At 38.4% G+C, this 19,291-nt stretch overlaps 1 protein-coding gene across 1 annotated transcript in view; it reads right to left on the bottom strand.

Moving 5' to 3' along the window:
- Positions 1-19,291, bottom strand: part of LOC150089367 (uncharacterized) — a 164,720-nt gene that overhangs the window by 75,776 nt on the left and 69,653 nt on the right. The window lies entirely within an intron of this gene.

The following is a 19,291-nucleotide window of genomic DNA, read 5'->3' as shown; positions in this document are numbered from 1 at the left end:
GTCACCTCATAGCTTTAGTTGCTTGGGCACTTACACGCTCTTGATTTGTTAGTCGAGTGAGGGTTCCCAACAGGTCTTTAAACAACCCCTCCCAATTTCCAGGCAATTCTATGTCCTATTAGAAACATTGGAAGAGTCAATTCCATTTCTGCTTTATGACTGCGGTTAAATTTTTAGTCTGCATGTCCCAACCCCAAAACTAATCGTTTCACGCTTTGACAGCATGAGCAAATATTCAACCGAATTCTGTATCAACAAAAGGCAGCATTTTGTAAACAAGTGCAAACCACTTATTAAATGATAAAAATTCTACTCGATGAGCTTTTTAGAATCTCGCCAGGACGAAATTGAATGACAAGAGTCTAATCATGAACTCTCTCTTCTATTATGCTTTGGCAAGATTATAGATAAGAGTACTTTCAAATTCAGCCTTAACTTGCAGATTTTTTTTTCTCAACATTGCCTGTTTGTTTATTTAATATAATTATTACCACTGTACAACGATACGACCTTTCGTTCCCTTAAAATGATTTCTAAATAATTTCTTTATTAGAAAGTTATAATACTTACTCTTCACTTATATTTTCAGTTAATCATAATTGGAGATCTGGATGAACAAGGCGGTAGTGTGGCTGTCAAAGATTTCTACTTAACAGCTACAGTTAAGACCAATGACCCGATAACATATTCAACAACCGAAAGTGACGATTTCTCTCTGACCTCGATTCAACCTGCAACTAAAACTACAACAGAAACTGAGCCTTCAACTGTATCAGAAAATCAGACTCGAGAAGTATCAGAAACCGACACCCCTGCGATACCAACAACGAAGACCGAAACCACCAAAACGACAGAGAATCCTGAAGAAGCAACAACAGCGGAAGAAACCGCGACGCCGGAAGAAGCAACAGCAACAACAGCGGAAGAAACCGCGACGCCGGAAGAAGCAACAACAACAACAACGAAAGGAACCGTGACTCCGGAAGAAGCAACAACAGCAACGAAAGGAACCGTGACTCCGGAAGAAGCAACAACAGCAACGAAAGGAACCGTGACTCCGGAAGAAGCAACAACAGCAACGAAAGGAACCGTGACTCCGGAAGAAGCAACAACAGCAACGAAAGGAACCGTGACTCCGGCAGAAGCAACAACAGCAACGAAAGGAACCGGGACTCCGGAAGAAGCAACAACAGCAACGAAAGGGACCGGGACTCCGGAAGAAGCAACAACAGCAACGAAAGGAACCGGGACTCCGGAAGAAGCAACAACAACAACGAAAGGAACCGGGACTCCGGAAGAAGCAACAACAACAACGAAAGGAACCGGGACTCCCGAAGAAGCAACAACAACAACGAAAGGAACCGGGACTCCCGAAGAAGCAACAACAACAACGAAAGGAACCGGGACTCCCGAAGAAGCAACAACAACAACGAAAGGAACCGGGACTCCCGAAGAAGCAACAACAACGAAAGGAACCGGGACTCCCGAAGAAGCAACAACAACGAAAGGAACCGGTACTCCCGAAGAAGCAACAACAGCGGAAGAAACCAGGACTACCGAAGAAGCAACAACAGCGGAAGAAACCGGGACTACCGAAGAAGCAACAACAGCGGAAGGAACAGGGACTACCGAAGAAGCAACAACAGCGGAAGGAACAGGGACTATCGAAGAAGCAACAACAGCTGAAGAAACCGGGACTACCGAAGAAGCAACAACAGCGGAAGAAACCGGGACTACCGAAGAAGCAACAACAGCGGAAGAAACCGGGACTACAGAAGAAGCATCAACAGCGGAAGGAACAGGGACCCCTGAAGAAGCATCAACAGCTGAAGGAACAGGGACTCCTGAAGAAGCAACAACAGCGGAAGAAACCGGGACTACCGAAGAAGCATCAACAGCGGAAGAAACAGGAACTCCTGAAACAACAACAGATAGTGAAACCACAGAGACCACTGAGAAAACAACAAATATTACGAGGATCGTTGAAACGTTGACCACGGATACAGAGACTGTAGTAACTAAGACCTCTAAAACAGTGGTGACTGGTACTTCAACTCCAGGAACCATCTCCGAGACGAAAACCCTGATAACAGTGAGAAATGAGACTTCAACTTTATCAGGAACTGAAACTTCTGCAATTTCGATACCCACCGTGGTAACACCTGTTTTCCCAGAAATCCGCCACAGTAAGAAAAATAACAGAAAAACAATACTTGTAGCCACGCTCGTAGTTTTTCTTTTTTCTTTCTTAATTATCTGCCTATTTCTTAAACGCAAGGTAATTTTGAATCAATTGATTTGTAGGAAAAGTTATCGTCTCTGGCCCCGCGAGCCCATATTTTTGGCTGATATGACCGATTCGATAGCTGAGAATGAGACTGACGACGCACAACAACTGTTGCAAGAAAGACCAAAAAATAGAACCAGATTGGGGATCTTCTGGAGAAATAATTTTCTTTCGAAACGTAAAGAGCCTTTGTTTGAGTGTGACACAGTTGATTGGTCATGTGATGAGATAGATGTAAGCGAGAGCACACAACTGTTGTTCGACACACCAAAGAACAGAGAAAGAGTGGACAGTTTCTCTAGCTGTTCCTCCGCATGAAGCATTTCCCTCATTAGACGGTTGTGAGAAAGACTTTACTCGTTTAAGTTCCATTACTCGAGAAATATGCCTCAAGAAACGAAACCAATTCTGATTTGGAGGAGAATGACTTCTTGATTGCATGTTCAAAAATCTCCAGTGCACGGACAGATTCAAAAATAAAGTTGCGGATATCGTAGCAAAAGCTTGAAAATTTGGTTGATATTTTCTCAACTTTCATTCACGGTATTTTTTTACTATTTTTAGAATTTATTTTTTTGATATTCTTAGAATAATATTTTTTTATAATTACTAAGGCTCTAAATCTTTAAACGTTGCCAATGTGTTATAGCAAATACCACAGTTTGAGCTCTTTTTTTGGATTTTATTTATTTTTTACGTTATTGTTTATTTTTATTATTTAACTTTTTCTACGAAATAAAGTCTATGATTGGGATTGGTGGCATTGAAATGAAGTCTTGCAATAAAAATTTGAATTAGTGAGTGAAATCCCAGTCTCATTAAAGATAAATAATTCGAAGAATTTTTATATGTTCATAGATCTTTCACGTTTAGACTCATTTTTATAGAGACTAAATTAGACTTTTACGATAATGTTTGTATTGAAATGTTCTTATTGTCTTGCACTTAACGTATAAAGATGTGAATTGTGTAATGTTTACTGCTATTTAACATTCTGTACACCATATCAAATGTTAGCTATAATATCAATTTTTAAGGGTTCATTTGTGTCTAAAAGGATTTCAACCTTTCCAAGCACTAACGTGAGAAATATCTTGGAAAGGTTGAAATCCTTGAAAAACCTAACTTTTCTTTGGTTAATGTTGAAGAAGGCGTGAATTTTTTTGTACAATAAAATCCTATTACAACGAACACCTTTAAAATGAAACCATTTTGAAAAATGCCAAGTCCGGATGACTTCCCAGCTGGATTGTATTTTATTTAATTAGATCATCTCGTAATGACATTCAAAAAGTTAAGTGTCGCCTCTAGTCTACATTATTCATCTTCCTGAAGAGTAATGCTTAAATCTAAGAAAAAATGAAATTGGGACTCCCGAACATCTTGAACCCATGAACCATTTTCATGGGTTCAAGATGTTCACTACAACAGAAAAATTGGTTAGAATTAGTAATCTACCGATACGTCAACTTTGCAATCTAAAATGAGGTTTTGTATTAATGTGAGAACAATAGCGTTAAATGGAACTAAGGTGTTAAGACTTTCTAATAGTGAATTAATTAAAGTTAAAAGGAAAGTAAATAGCCTGAACCAGAATTTTTGGTGTAATTTTTCTTACAAATCGCGTATTACGCCTATTCGATTGCTTATATGTTTACAAGACGATTACATTTTGCGAATTGTCTGAAAAAACAGGAATAACTCCTCGTTGAAAACTCCACTTCCTTCTTCTGAAACTAAGTATAGTCCCGACTGAAAAACCTTTTAATTTCTTCAGTCCCTGACTCGTTTCTAACTCAGACCTCTTCAAAATAATGATGAAACCACTGTACTGTTAGAAGACCCTCATGGAGGATCCATATTTTGTTGCCGTTGTGTTCATTTGTTATTACTTTCAATCTTTATAATTAAAATTAAATTTTGAAAAATCTTAAATTATTAAAATTGAAAATTCTTGATCAATTTATTGAATATTAAAATTAATTGAAAATTCTTGAAAACTAAATTAAAATAAGCAGAAATTGTTACCTCTCTGTGTTAAAAAACTGCAATAGAATTTCTTGTAATAAATAACGGGTCTTTTAAAATCATTTCCTCTAATGTTCACCATATTGAGTTTTCAGTAGAAAAAAATGATTGATTTAATGTCCCCCTCTCCCGAGAAGTTCATTGTAATGGAATTTTGCTGTATTAAATTTATGTGAAGTGAAAATATTACAAGTAGTACAGAAATCGGTTAAGGTTAATAAATACACTTCTAGATATAATTACACCTGATAATAAAATAAAACCGAATAAATAATATAATTAATCAAAAAATAAAATGAGTGTATAGTTTTGTTTTGAAAACAGAAAGTTATCGAGCTTGTGATGAGAGAAGGTTAATGGAAAAATTTAAATGAAGGGAGTCCTGAGCACGCCTGAACGTCCTTGTTCACCTAATTAATGTTTTTCGTAAATATGTATAGTTTCACTTCTTATTACTCTATTTTTTTTAAAAAAATAGTATACTGTATACGCACTTATCGAAATGTATGCTGTGTATGATAGCGATTCTCTCAAAGGGATTTATGTAAATATTTCGGTCACTGAGTTTTTATTTTATCACGAATGCATTCCATATAATTTAAAATTTGAGCTGTGTTGTCATTTTATAATAAAACTTTTGTCTATAATGTGTTCTGTTATTCCATCACTGCTCTCACATAACGAGACTATCAATGATGATTCGCCCTCAAGTCTTTCTTCTCGTCTACCTCATAAATACATCGCTTGAAAACTACCTAATGTCACCCACTCCACAATCTCTCATTGAAAGAACCCAAAAAAATGAAGATAATCATTCATGATAAGGTCATTAGAAAGTCACGTCACACCTGGCTTGGGTATTATCTTTGATGAACACCTCTGCTTTTGAGGCTGTATTCCAACCTAGCTAAAAAACATCAGAGAGCTGCTTAAATTATAAAACAAACACAATAAGAAAGTCAATCTGAATCATACATCTATATCCTACCTTAGCCAATGGTTCAGTAATTTGTTCTGATTCATTGCAACAACAGCCAAATTTCAAATTTGGCTGTTGTTGGCTGTTCAAATTTCAAAGCCTATTTCAAATTTGTAACACTGGAATGCTGGATACCCAAACTTGCGTATATTTTCCTATCTCAGAAGTAACAATACTTTGAAACCTTGGAGCTTAGCAGCAAAAAAGATTATATTCTTCTTCTTGCTAATCTCTCAACTGAATATGAGGTCATCAGAAAAGACCAATATAAAATGATTCCACTGAACAGAGTTCGCCTCAGACTACAACAAATGGATGGATTATTTTCTATTTCAGCGTTACATCTGTTAATCTCCTCAAAGTAACCACCAGAAATACGATCACTAGCACGGATATAGGAAAAAAAGATCCTCAGTAAGCCATAAAACATTGAAACCAACCAGTAAAATGTAGATATACAGCACCCCCAAATATGAACATTCGAAAGTATTTTAGTCTTGCTACTAATGTACTCCGATCATATATAATTGTACTACATAACCTTATGTCATATTATAGAATTTGGAAAACTGGCTTTAACTGTGGCTGTGATGGGACTTGTCCTATACATACAGAAGCGATACTAAAATATATTTTCGATTTCTTATTACTGAATGAATTTATCACCAGCAAGGAGGGTGCGTTGCAAACGAGAGACAGCCTTTGTCGGGTACATCATTAAAATATCACTTATGTCTCTTTGTTTTGAATAATATTTCCAAGCACTTTCAAAACAGTTACAATGGCTAAAATTTAATTCTATAAGCGAGAATAATGACAGACAACAACAAAATTTTCACCCACGCAGAATTTCCCTTTTTCAAGGCCGTGGAAGAGGGAATGAACTGGATGCGAAATATCTGGGCTTCAACACAAAAGGGAACCCCTAAACTCTGGTATTAATTGTAATAACTAAAGGTAGAACTCAAAACCAATCATGCACACGAACTCAAAGTTACCTTGCAAGCTTATATAGCATCAGCCAAAAAAAAAAAAAAAAAAAACTTATTTCACCCATCTCACTCAATCCTACAACCGTCTTTCCTCAATTTGAATTTATGCCCTCTCAGGTGATTATTCTGAGCTAAAGGAAGAATCCCATCAGCATTGAGCATGCTAAAACCATTCAAGACTTTATATACCTCAATCAGATCACCTCGCAGGTGCCTAGTCTCAAGACACTGTAATTTGCAAAACGTAAACCTTTCTTCGTAAGAGCAACCCTTTGTTCCATTCACTAATCTTGTTGCCCTTCTCTGTACTCGTTTCAAAAGCTCTACATCCTTCTTAAAATGAGGCCTCCAGACCTTTATACAGTACTCGAGGTGTGGTCTGACCATTTCCTTATACAATGGGATAATCACCTCCTTATCCCTGCTAGAAAAATACCTGTATATCATAGACAAGACACCGTGAGCTACTCTTGCAGAGCATCTGCACTGCTCAGAAAATTTCATATCTGCCTACACAATTACTCCAGGTCCTTTTCATTCTCTACCACTGTCGGTGCGGTACCACACAGTTGATACGTTACTCTGTAGTTACTGCTTCTCATTTGTAGTACTTTACATTTGTCAATGTTAAACTTCATTTGCCACCTCTCAGCCCATCTGCTCAACTTTTCTAGATCCTGGTTTCAGCAGTGTACTATCATTAGTGTCATTAACAACCCTGCTAACCTTCGTATCGTCTGCAAACCTGGACATTAAGCCTGATATACCATCATAAATATCATTTATAAATACAGAAAACAACAATGGACCCAACACTGAACCCTGAGGGACTCCACTAATAACATTAGTCCACGAAGAGCAGTGTCCATTGATTACCACTCTGTCTTCTCCCACTCAACCATCCCTTTATCCATAGCAGCAATTTGTCTCCAATGCGACACTGCTCCAATTTGTGCAGCAGTCTTTCATGTGCAACAGTATCAAAGGCTTTTCTAAGATACAAATATATGATATGAATGTTATTTTTTGCATCCAGTTCCTTTGTGACTACATCATAGTATCCAATCAAATTAGTCAGACAAGACTTCCCCTTAACAAACCCATGCTGTGTCCGAGCTATAACTGAAGTCTTGTCTAGATGATCCTGCAATGCTTCTTTAACCAGTGCCTCCATTAATTTCCCTGGAACAGAAGTTAAACTAACAGGTCTGTAATTACCTGTGTCTCCCTTTGAACCTCCTTTGTGGATTGGGGTCACATTTGTACATCTCCAGTCCATGGGTACCTCCCCTGAGTCCAGGGAAGTTCTCATAATTATGGCTAAGGGTTTACTTACTTCCTTTGCCGTCTCTTTTAATATAACTGGATAGATTCCATCCACCCCAGGTGCCTTTCTTGTGTTTATTTTCAACAATTTCTCCTTCATTTTACTCTCAGTTATTACAAGATTATCTTTTTTTTTTTTTTTTTATGAAAATCCCAAACACGAAAGGTAACAAAACCTATAGTACTTAGTACCATGCATGGGTTGAAGGAGAAGTATGGGAGGAGGGGGGGGGGATGCCGGAAACTTTGCTCTAGAGACTAAACATGGGTTTCGCCACTTCAAGCCTCCAATAAGCAAAGTGGTGGTATTTCACCGGTTGATGATCTAGCTTACTGCCAGAGTTAAATACACCTGTGGCATTCCCCTGCCTGAATAACTCCTCATGTGTGAATGTCGATGCAAAATATTCATTTAGCAGGATCATCAATTCCACAATATATTCCACAATTGGACCTCCCCTTTGTAGAATATGCCGCATATCCAAGTGGCTCATCCATTCTTGATATCGGCAATACTGAACAAAGCGCATTAAGTTCCAGCAGTAATCAATACCTAACTCATAGAACTAAAAGTGTAGATAGGTTTAACAGAAACCCATCCAGGACTTGGCCTTCGAGAATTCTATGTTTGAGAAACCAGTACGGTGCACTACGATGTTAGCGTGCTGTTACTGAGTTTATAGATGCAAAAAGCTATAAGTGACTTTGTAAGCAATGCTTTCACGCCGATGCTTTTTTCAGAAGAATTACTGGTTCTGGATTTGAACGGAGCCATGAATTTCCATCAATGACCAGCGACACAAAAATAAATTATTAAATGCTTTCGTACAGTTGTTAAGAACAAATGTGTGTGCACACCCTCACAAATGAAGTGATCCTCCCGTATCAAAGCGCTCGTCCACGAGTAGCATGGTCGAGCCCCGAGGTCTTTTGGCCACGAAAAGAAAAGAAAAAACCACCGAAGGATACTAATTCAAGCAAGAATAATGTCCCTAGTACACTGTATGGGATAGGACTATCCTGAGCTCAGTGAAACCATGAAAGCTGTGGGTGTCGTCCGTCCAGTTCACTGATTCAATCGAAGTTACTGTTACAAATAAGAAAAGAAACGCAGAACCGGTTAATAAAAGTCATTTAAAGCATAAAATAATGATAATCCAAGTATAAAATTCTTCAATTTAAGTTTTCCATAAAACGTTTCATTTTAAAATGGCTTTTGTTAATTATAACAGTATTCACTAATAGTATATTCGTAAAATAATAGTCAACTTTTGAACGATACCATTTATTAAAACTAAGAGTTCTGCTCAAAACTTAGTGCAATACTGCTGCGTACACGCAATGATGAGCCATAAACATGTGACGTAAGTTGCTTGCTGTACGAAGAAGTGCAAGCGCTTGTTACAGTTGCTCTGAGTAAAATTTACGGAGCACGATGGGCGAAGGTGGGGGTTTCTGAGACACACATCGCACCGGATGAAACATGGGATCTATGTTACGAGCACGAACTCAAAAGCCAGTCCAAAGAGCGGGCCAACCAAATTTTCCTCGTTCGAACAAAATTAAAACACGAACTAGGAATTGTGAAAGTGATGCTGATTACTGCGTACGACTGGCATAGTTCTGCTGTTCTACAAGTGAACCCTGCAAATACGAAGCACTATTACAAGTTCATGGAGAAGCATGACAATACGATGTAAACACCGCCATTCCTGGAGGTACAATGCCAATCGCTTTGCCTCACAATCCGTGTCACTGCAGCACCAATCACGACTTTCACGTGAATAGTGCTACAGGCGCATGCAAGGTGCCCTGAATTTGACCATAACGCCATGCACGGTGACGCGAATTTCTTTTTCCCAAGATGAGATACACTAAGAAATCATCTTTATTCCCAACACCACTCTTAAAAAACTGTTTATGATTTAATGAATTAGAATGGCAGCACTGGCAAGAGTGATTTTAAGTCACTCTTCCAAATGCTCGCATTAAAAACAAATGACAGCTTTAGAAAAAACCAGATCCTAAGAACAACCACAAATAGTTATATATTTCAATTTTCATTCCAAGTCTATGAACACTACTTAGTAATGTCTTTAATCTTCTTTCCTCTACCTGTTAGAGGTTCCGCTTTTGAACTTCTGTCACTTGCATTGCATTTTCAAACAGAAAATGCCTTTTTATACTTACTGAAAGAATAAATAAACACATCACAAATATTGCTTCCTCTGTATCCAAAAAACTGGGTTTTCTCTTTGGAGTTACTTTTCTTCTAAATAGCTATTCACTCTGTACCAATCTCAAATCTGCCTTATCATGGGGTGGTAACCCCTACTACCTCTCCCCCTTCTAGACTCGATTCAAAAGTGGGCAGTTAGGTTAATCAGTGGCCCATCTCTTACAAAGTCTCTCCACTCTTTCTTATGTTCTTTTTTTTTTTTTGCTGCATGCCTTTTCTATAGATACTTCCATGGGCACTGTTCTTCCGAATGGCTTTTATAATTCTCCTCCTCCTCTTCCAAACCAGTCAGCATTCTTTACTGTCCATCTTCAAACTCACAAAACCAACAACTTTTCTTCTTCCTCATTTATCCATCCAACTTCCGTTTTCCGAACTAACCTCCTTTCACACGTATATCCTAAAAATTAGAGATTCAAGTCTAATGTCAACAAGTATCTTCTTTCATCTTTCTCTCGACCTCCAATCCATGCACAGTACTATACGTTCTAATACATTTCGTGTTTGGAGTTTTCATAAAAAAAGAAATAAAATATTTTATACAGTCTCACAGCCACTCGCCATTTTGATTTATGGAATAACGTGTGAATACGTAAAATGACACAGACTGCATATATTCGAAAGATTCATATCTTTCGCTCTATTCTTTCGAGCTCTACATTATTATTCCAATGCCTCGCTGTCTGTGGGTTACAACTCGCTCTCTTAGCAAAGAAGGACTGGCAACAATTTCGCTGTTAGTGATTTTAAAACCCCAACTTCTCTCCATAAATCTGGCAGAGATAATTGGTGGATGCTATGGTAACAGAAGGGCAAGAGGCTGGTGTTTAACGGCTTTGAATGACAATAGAAGAGCGTTCTTTTATTCGCTCCAATAGGCCGGCAAGTGTCGTCTGCGGGGAGTGGACGCTCATGACCGGACAATGACAGAGTAGTAAATCTGTCACGATGTAACGCTGTATAAGAGATTAAGCGGGAGATTTAGTTGAAGGCCGAGGGTGACGGCCATCTAGCGATTATGGCGTAGCATTTTGTTACTCACTCTAACTGATTGCAATGGAGCCGAATGACGAGTTTGATAAATCTTTGCGGTCTGCCCTCCTCGTCTTTGCTCGTAGGCGCAATAAGTGGAAAGTGAGAAGCGGGGAAAAGCGAACCAATGCTGCGATAACAGTTGGAGAAGATGGATTTCCACGGGCAGCGATGACCTTTAATTTTAAATATTATTTTAGCGAGACCTCTCGATCGACTTAGATTACGATTTAAGAATCTGTAATGCAATGGTCCATTCCCCAGTCGCCATTGGGTCTGTGCCGCTTTCAATCGTTAATAAAATTAACATGGTAGGTGATGCTCAAGGCCGTTTTTCTTACGTACCATCGAGCAACCAGCGGAGGAACCTCCATCACTTAATACGCTGTTCTCATAGCGCAGAGGCACCTTCACCACCAGTTGCCTTGGTATTGCACTACTCTAAATAACAACACTGCTCCAGTGAAGAAGTATATTGCTGTTTTATTTAAGGTGTTTGCCACTGCCCACTTGCAATACTTTATGGCACTCGTAGCACCAGATTTCACCATTCATTTAAAATGAATATCGAATAATGCTTTGAATCCGTTTATTATTTTTTTTTAATTACACTATAAATTCGGTTTGAATTATCAGTTAAACATCAATAGGAATTTTTTCCTAAGGATAGAATTTCTTATAAGAAGGAACAAAAAGTCTATACGGGACATCTGATTTTGGAAATTTGAAAAGAAAATTACAAAAGCTTCCAAGTTCAACGTAACAGATTTCGAATTCTTTATCGATATACCCTTTTTTTTTTATCTCGGGTAATGCAGCAAGTAGCGTAACCTGCTCTCTGAAATGGTTGGAGTTTGATCCCATGGCCGACTGAGGTTGAAGAACGTTCCACATCGGGGATGAGAAAAACCTCTATATGCTATTTGCATTCGTCCCTCCACCATCCGTAGATCCATCCACCCATGCCAGACTTTGAAACGTAACATTACCTATAAAATCCACTGAACCCAAAGCTACATGCTGCGATGCCTTAAATCATCATTAATGTGGACTTTCAGTTATTTACATAAACTAATAGTAATTTTGTACTACGTACAGCGGGGATAAATAAATGTCACAAGAGGGTCATCCGGAATATTAATTCAACTACCTAAGTGATGTTCGTGAATTGCATGGGTTCTCTGATCGATTTTTCTCAACGAAACACCCGAATGTTCTGGAGGAAAAACCTTGCTATCTACGCCTGAGACGGACTAACTCAGCCACGGAGTATAAAAAGCCTATACAAATTCTTCGCATCATTGATGAGATTCCAACCCGGGCCTTTTCCACCCGGTCTGGGAAAGGCGGTGACGAAACTACTGTGCTCTACACGTTCAACAGATATGTCTATTACGTTCCATTAGGTTGGTGGTATTGCACAACCTGATCTAGTGGAACACAATATTAGTTGACGTTGTGTGTGTGTGTTCAGCACCAAAGCAACTAAGGCTATCAACACTTCCTTTTTAAGAGCCGTCAGTATACTCTATCCATAAATTTCGATACCTGTTTGCTGGACGAAAAACCCTTGTTCCCGAGAAAAGAAACCACGAAACTCTCGCCCGGGATCGACTAACTGAACGACGTTGGGAAAAAAATCCCATCAAAATTCCTTGCCTCTATGACGGGATTTCAACTCAGGCCTCTTCCATCCGGTGTGGGGAAGACAGCAATTATATCTGCATTATATTTACTGCGCTTCCCACGAGGATCACTTAATGGTTCTGGTCTAGGAACCGTTAAGAGGACGATATTGTAATCCGATTGTCACTGGATTACGAAATGTGGGGCAGAGTACATTACATTTCCATTGCCGAAGATTTGAAGAATTTAGTTGGACTAAATTCTTCAAATAGTCCTTAACTAAATTCTTCAAATAGTACTGCAAAGACTAATAGTAACAGTGGCACGTGATGCAAGAAAGCAAGCGTATGAGTTTATGTAGCATCATAAAAAAAAAAAAAAAAAAAAAATCACACAACCATTCCCTCTAAACGTTTGTCCAGTTACTCCTTGAATTTATTTATGCTATCAACTTCTACAACGACAGATGGAAGTTTATTCCAGCAATTAACCACCCGCTGGCTAAAGGCAAATTTCCGCACATCTATTCTACTGTCTTTCCTCAATTTGAATTTATTCCCCCTTAGGTTCGTAATCTGAGCAATCAAAGAATCCCATCAGAATTCAGCTTGCTCAACCCACTCAAGACCTTATCACTTCAATCAGATCACCTCGCAGGTGCATAGTCGCCAGCTGCTGCAATTTGTAGAACTTAAGTCTTTCTTGGTAAGAGGACCCCTTCGTTCCCCTCACCAATCTTGTTGCCATTCTCTGTACACGCTCAAGCAAATCTATATCCTTCCTAAAATGAGGCCTCCAGGCCTGTACGCAGTACTCAAGGCGTGTCCTGACCATTGCCTTATACAAAGGAATAATCACCTTTTCCCTGCTAGCAAAATTCCTGTATATCATTGAAAAAACCATGACCTGCCTGGCAAGCCTATGTGCATTGCTCAGAAAACTTCATATATGACTGCACAATTACTCCCGGGTCTTTTTCATTTTCTACCACCTTAAGTGTAGTACCACACAGTTGGTACGTTTCTCTGGGGTTACTTCTACCCATATGCAGTACTTTGCATTTGTCAATGTTAAACTTCAGTTGCCACTTCTCAGCCCATCTGCCCAAATTTTCTAGATCCTGTAGCAGTAGCACACTACCATTACTGTCATTGTCAAGCCTGCCAACCTTTGTATAATCTGCAAACTTAGACACTAAGCCTGATATACCTTCATCAATATCATTGATAAATATACAAAACAACAGTGAGTTCAAGACCGAACCCTGTGGGACTAAAGTAATAAAATTAATCTACGAAGAGCAGCGTCCATTGATTACCACTCTGTCTTCAACCACCTTTTATCCACTGTAGCAACTTTCCCTTAATACATTCTGCTCCAATTTGTACAGTAATCTTCCATGCGCAACAATGTCAAAAGCTTTCCTGAAATTCAAGCTTTTGATATCAAAATTATGTTTTGCATCCAGTTCCATTGTAACCACATGATAGTATCCAATCAAATTTGTCAGACAAAACTTTCCTTTAACAAATCCATGCTGTGTCTGAATTATTGCAGCAGTCTTGTGTAGATGATCCTGCAATGCATCTTTAACCAGTGAGTCCATTATTTTACCCGGAACAGAAGTTAAACTAACAGGTCTGTAATTACTCGTGTCACCCTCAGATCCCCCTTTGTGAATTGGGAATACATTTGTACATCTGCAGTTCAACAATTTCTCCTCCACTTTGCTCCCAGTTATTACAAAATCCTTAAGCACCCTGTTACACTTTGATAAACCTCTAGCATTTTCCTCCCTTAACTTCTCATGTGTGAATGTAGATGCAAAATACCCATTCAGTTCGTTAGCTATCTGAGCAGGATCAACAACAGTCGAACCATCGATATCAAATGGCACAATCTGATTCATCCATTTCCTTTTACTTTCATATAAGTAAAGTCGTTGCTGTTTTTCTTAGCATCCTTTGCCAAAGATTTCTCGTATTCTGCCTTCGTTTGCATCTCCTCTGTGACTTAATTACAGACTAGCTTATATCTACCATAGGCTTCTGTGTCCCCTGATAATTTATATGCATCCCATGCATTTTTCTTCTCTACCACGAGTGTCATTAGTTCATCTGACTACCTTGAACAATATTTCTTAATCGGTATGAAAAGCCTAGTATCTTCTACAATTAATTCCTTGAATGCTTCCCACTTGTCAAAGTTCGAATAACTGATTGCAGTTTCCAAAGGAATTGTTAGACAAAAATAATGGAGTTGGTCTGAACTACGATATGCAGAAAGCTTAAAGTAAATGACGTCATCTGTACTAATAACCTTTCAGTCACTCCTGTACCTCATCTATGCCAATGATGTAAAACTGTTCGCGAATGTGAATTTGAATACTTGGATAGTTTGCAAACCGCTACTGACAGACTGATCAGTCTATAGCTCAGGAGCTTAGGTATTAATAAATGCATCTCTCTCTCTCTGCTAGACGAATTGCACTGTATTTAATTCCTGTATAGCGAGAGAGAGAGGAACCCAATTACAAGCGTTGCTAAATTAACGATCTAGCAACTTTGTTTCATGTAAATAGACGCTGTGATAATTAAAGTCCATAAAGTGCTACCTTCATTAAGAGATTTATCAGAGGTTTTGATAGGTAAAAGAAGCTTTGAATAATCAGTACTCCCATTTTATAACATATATTCCATTTAAGCATCTATCACCGGATCATTTGTATTGCTGATTCAGTTGAAAAGAAAATAGTAACAAATGTGTAATAAATATTTAATTATTCTCGGTTAATGACAATGTGGTAACGTGTATTATGACCAGCTGTAATCTAGATTTAATTTAAAGACGTTAAATTGTTCATGGTTAATTTTGATTTAAGATTCTTTTTTTTAACACAATAACGGAAGCAATTGTTCATTCACGGAATCCAGGTATGGTGATGTTTCACATTTTTCGGCCGTCTAAGGAGTAGAGAATATGTTCAGATATAAGTTCAAAACATGGTACGGTCAACTGAAATTATTAAATTGAACAAACCACAAAATACCGAAATTGATGTTCACTAATGGATATTTTTAGACGCTTACTCTAAACAAGTGGACGTTGAATACGCTACCCTACAATTAGTATCCGGACACAAGCATATCTACAAATAACTTTTATTTATAGGAAAACCAATGATGTGTGCTGAAACTTTTAAAATTTTTGACAGCCTCTAGTCTCCGTGGAACACTCTATACCGGTTTCTGGTAAATGTCTTCCGATATATTCGGCCCTTCTGCTTTCAAATCGGCGACCAGATCAACTCCGTTTATTAGGCAGTCTCTCCTCACACGCAGCCGAAGATCATCCTGGAGGTTCTCTATCGGCTTGAGGTGAGCTCTGGGTTATCCAGTTCAACTTTTCTATGCTCAAGTCCTCGAAACCACTCCTTCAAAACACTAGTAGTGTGATATGGAGCGTTCTCCTGATGATCTGGGCATCTCCCGGCGTGCTGCCACAACGTAGGTAACTCATTACTGTCCAGGACGTCTAGGTAGATCTTAACATTCATGGTTTTATTCAAAACAACAAATGAAAAACAGTGTCAAACCAACAAGCTGCTTCCGCCAAATATCGTTGGGAAGATATATTCTGGTAAGTAGCATCCGCCACACCTAGACCCGACCTCAAGACTGATGAGTCATGGCACATGGTTTACCATGTGCCATGACTCATCACTCCAAAGCACAGCTTTCCATTGGTCTACGGCCCAAGAACAACGGGCCTTACACGAAGTTAGACTGCATCTGGCATTAGCTCATATCATGCAGAGTCCTCCATATTGTACTGATTCTAATAAGTTTTCTTAGAGGATCTGTGATAATTAGTTGCGCGCTGCGATTGTCAGTAATGAACACTTTTTTCAAGAAAAGGGTGAACAGAAAGTGGACATAGAAGAGTCCAAGTGGATTAACAACTAATGAAATCGACTTCATCCTCACTAACAGATGATATATTGTGAATGATGTTACCGTCCTGAATAAGGTAAATGTTGGAAGTGATCACAGAATGGTAAGATGCACACTTCATATAGATGTAGGAAAGGAAAGGAAAGAAAAAAAAACTGACTCGAGTAAATAATACAAAGGTCTTTGAGATAACAGAAGAGGAGAAAAAGCAGTATGTACTGGAACTTAAGAACAAGTTTGAGCTTCTGCAAACTGCTCAGGACCAAGATATCGACGAGGAATATTACAACTTTCTGAAAGTGATAAAGCCCAAGACACCTATAGGGAAAAAGAAATCCAAAGAAGAAAAAATTAGTCAAGAAACACTTGTTATGACGAACCGAAGGCGAAAAATGAAGAGCAAGATAAACACTGACAAGGAGAAAATTGAGTATACTGAGTTATGTAAAGCCATTAGAAAGAGACTCAGAGAGGACATAAGATTTAACACAAGAAAAGTAGAACAAGCATTAAGGGAAAACAAAGGATTTAAATCAGCAGCCATGAGCAGTAATACTGAAAGACAAATAATACTGAAACTGAAGAATAGCGATGGTGTACTTATAAACAGAAGAGAAGGCATAATTCAAATAGCAGAAGAATACTGTAGAGAATTATACAAGTAGCGAGGGAATGATGCCAGCAGTGAGGAAGGTGGATTGCAAATTAGCAACACATACGACATACCCTATATTCTTCCTTATGAGGTAGAACATGCATTGAAGAAAATGAAGAATCAGAAAGACCAGGGGGAAGATGAAGTTACTGTAGAGTTGTTAAAATTGGTAGGAAGAGACATAACACAAAAACTGGCAAGGCACCTTTTCTAATGCACAAAGTGCATTAGAAAAGGTGTGACGCCTAAGCAGTGGAATAATGCAATCATAGTTTTGCTGCATAAGAAAGGAGATAAATCATAAATTGGAAATTATAGACCAATTAGCTTGTTATCCCACATCTACAAGTTGTTCACAAGGGTCATTACTAATAGATTAGAAAGAATACTTGATGAGAATCAACCGAAAGAGCAAGCTGGCTTTAGGACAGGATTCTCAACTATGGATCACCTTCACGTAATATCACAGCTAATGGAAAAAGGAAATGAATATAAAACAACATTATGCCTGGCATTTGTGGATTATGAAAAGGCATTTGACTCCATACAGCATAAGGCAATGTTTCAAGCACTGGAAAGACAAGGCATTGATAACCCACATATGATTTTGAAGAAAATATACGAGAATGCTACCTCCTTTATTAGACTAGACAAAGAGAGTAGGAAATTTAAAATCGAGAAAAGGGTTCGACAAGGAGACAATATCGCCGAAGCTGTTTATTGGCCCTTGAGGAAGCTTTCAGAAGATTAGACTGGTCGCAGAAAGGAGTCAATGTGAATAGAGAGTACCTAAATCATTTATGATTTGCAGATGACATTGTGGTCATAAGCCACGACCCCAAAGAATTAGAGGAAAATCTTAATCAGTTATGCACAATTAGTAAGGATTTTGGACTAAAGATGAATAAGGCTAAAACAAAAGTAATGAACAGGTATGCCACAGAAAGGGACAATGATTGAAGGAGCTGTAATAATGATAAATGGCTGGAAATCAAGAGAAGAATAAATTTTGGATGGATAGCATTCAGGAAATAGTCGCATACTGAAGAGCAATATCCCAGTTTGTCTGAAACGTAAAACAATGAACCAATGTATACTCCCCCACTATGACTTATGGAAGTGAAACTTGGGCACCCACCAAAATAATGGAAGAGAAGCTGAGAACTACATAGCGAAGAATGGAATGAATTATATTGGGAATCAGACTGTTAGATAAGAAGAGAAACAAATGGATTAGGCAGCAAACTCAAGTAAAGGACATTCTTATCAAAACTAAAGAACTAAAATGGTCTTGGACAGGACACATAGCTCGAAGACATGACAGATGGACTAAGAAAGTAACAGAATGGTACCCAAAAGGAGCTAGAAGAAAACCTGGAAGACAAAGGCGGAGATGGATAGATGAAATTCATGAGTTTGTGGGTAGTAAATGGATGGCCAGTACTCAAAACAGAAGGAACTGGAAAGTTGCTGGAGAGGGCTTCATTCTGCAGTGGATTGAAATGGCGGATTATGAGGATGTGCGCTGCGACAATGTTGACTTGCGGTCGAGTTTTTGCAAAGCTCTCCTGTTCACGTTCGGTCAGCTTTGGAGACTTGATGTCTCGTTGTAACGGTTTCAGCATAAGTCCAATTCATTTACGTATCACACCACCAATCGTCGACCTAGGATCTTTAGAGCCGTTGAAATGTCAAGTGCAGACAGTTTACTTATGTGGTAACCAATTATAATTCCGCACTGGATGTCTCTTAACTATATCAATCAGTGCACAGTCTTAATGTTGTCTCTCCGAAGGCCTACGACCATATTTATAGTTCCGTATGACAAGCAGTGCTTGGATAGAACGTGACTAATTATCCATAGAAAGATATTAATAGTAAGGCAGTATAATGACTATCATTTAAGTGTAAAAAAATTGTATGTACATTTTAACTAAATATGTTAAAATGTACATTTATACAAGTATTTGGAAATTTTAGATGATGTAATTAAAGGTAAGTGATTGCGTTTCTGTTAATGGCAAAGTCTCCTAGACTTCTGAAACGTTTAGGAGAGGAACTTTTAAGCACTCGCTGGAGACCCTAAAGAGAGAGAAGTTGTTACTTTCATGAAAATAAGTTGCAGAGTAAAACATTTGGAGACTTTTGCCATTAATAGAAAACTCAAGTAACTA

This window comes from Mastigoproctus giganteus, chromosome 2 (assembly GCF_048544385.1).
Source record: "Mastigoproctus giganteus isolate SK-2022 chromosome 2, ASM4854438v1, whole genome shotgun sequence".
NCBI classification, from domain to species: Eukaryota; Metazoa; Arthropoda; class Arachnida; order Uropygi; family Thelyphonidae; genus Mastigoproctus; species Mastigoproctus giganteus.
This window is presented reverse-complemented; position numbering and strand designations above follow the sequence as displayed.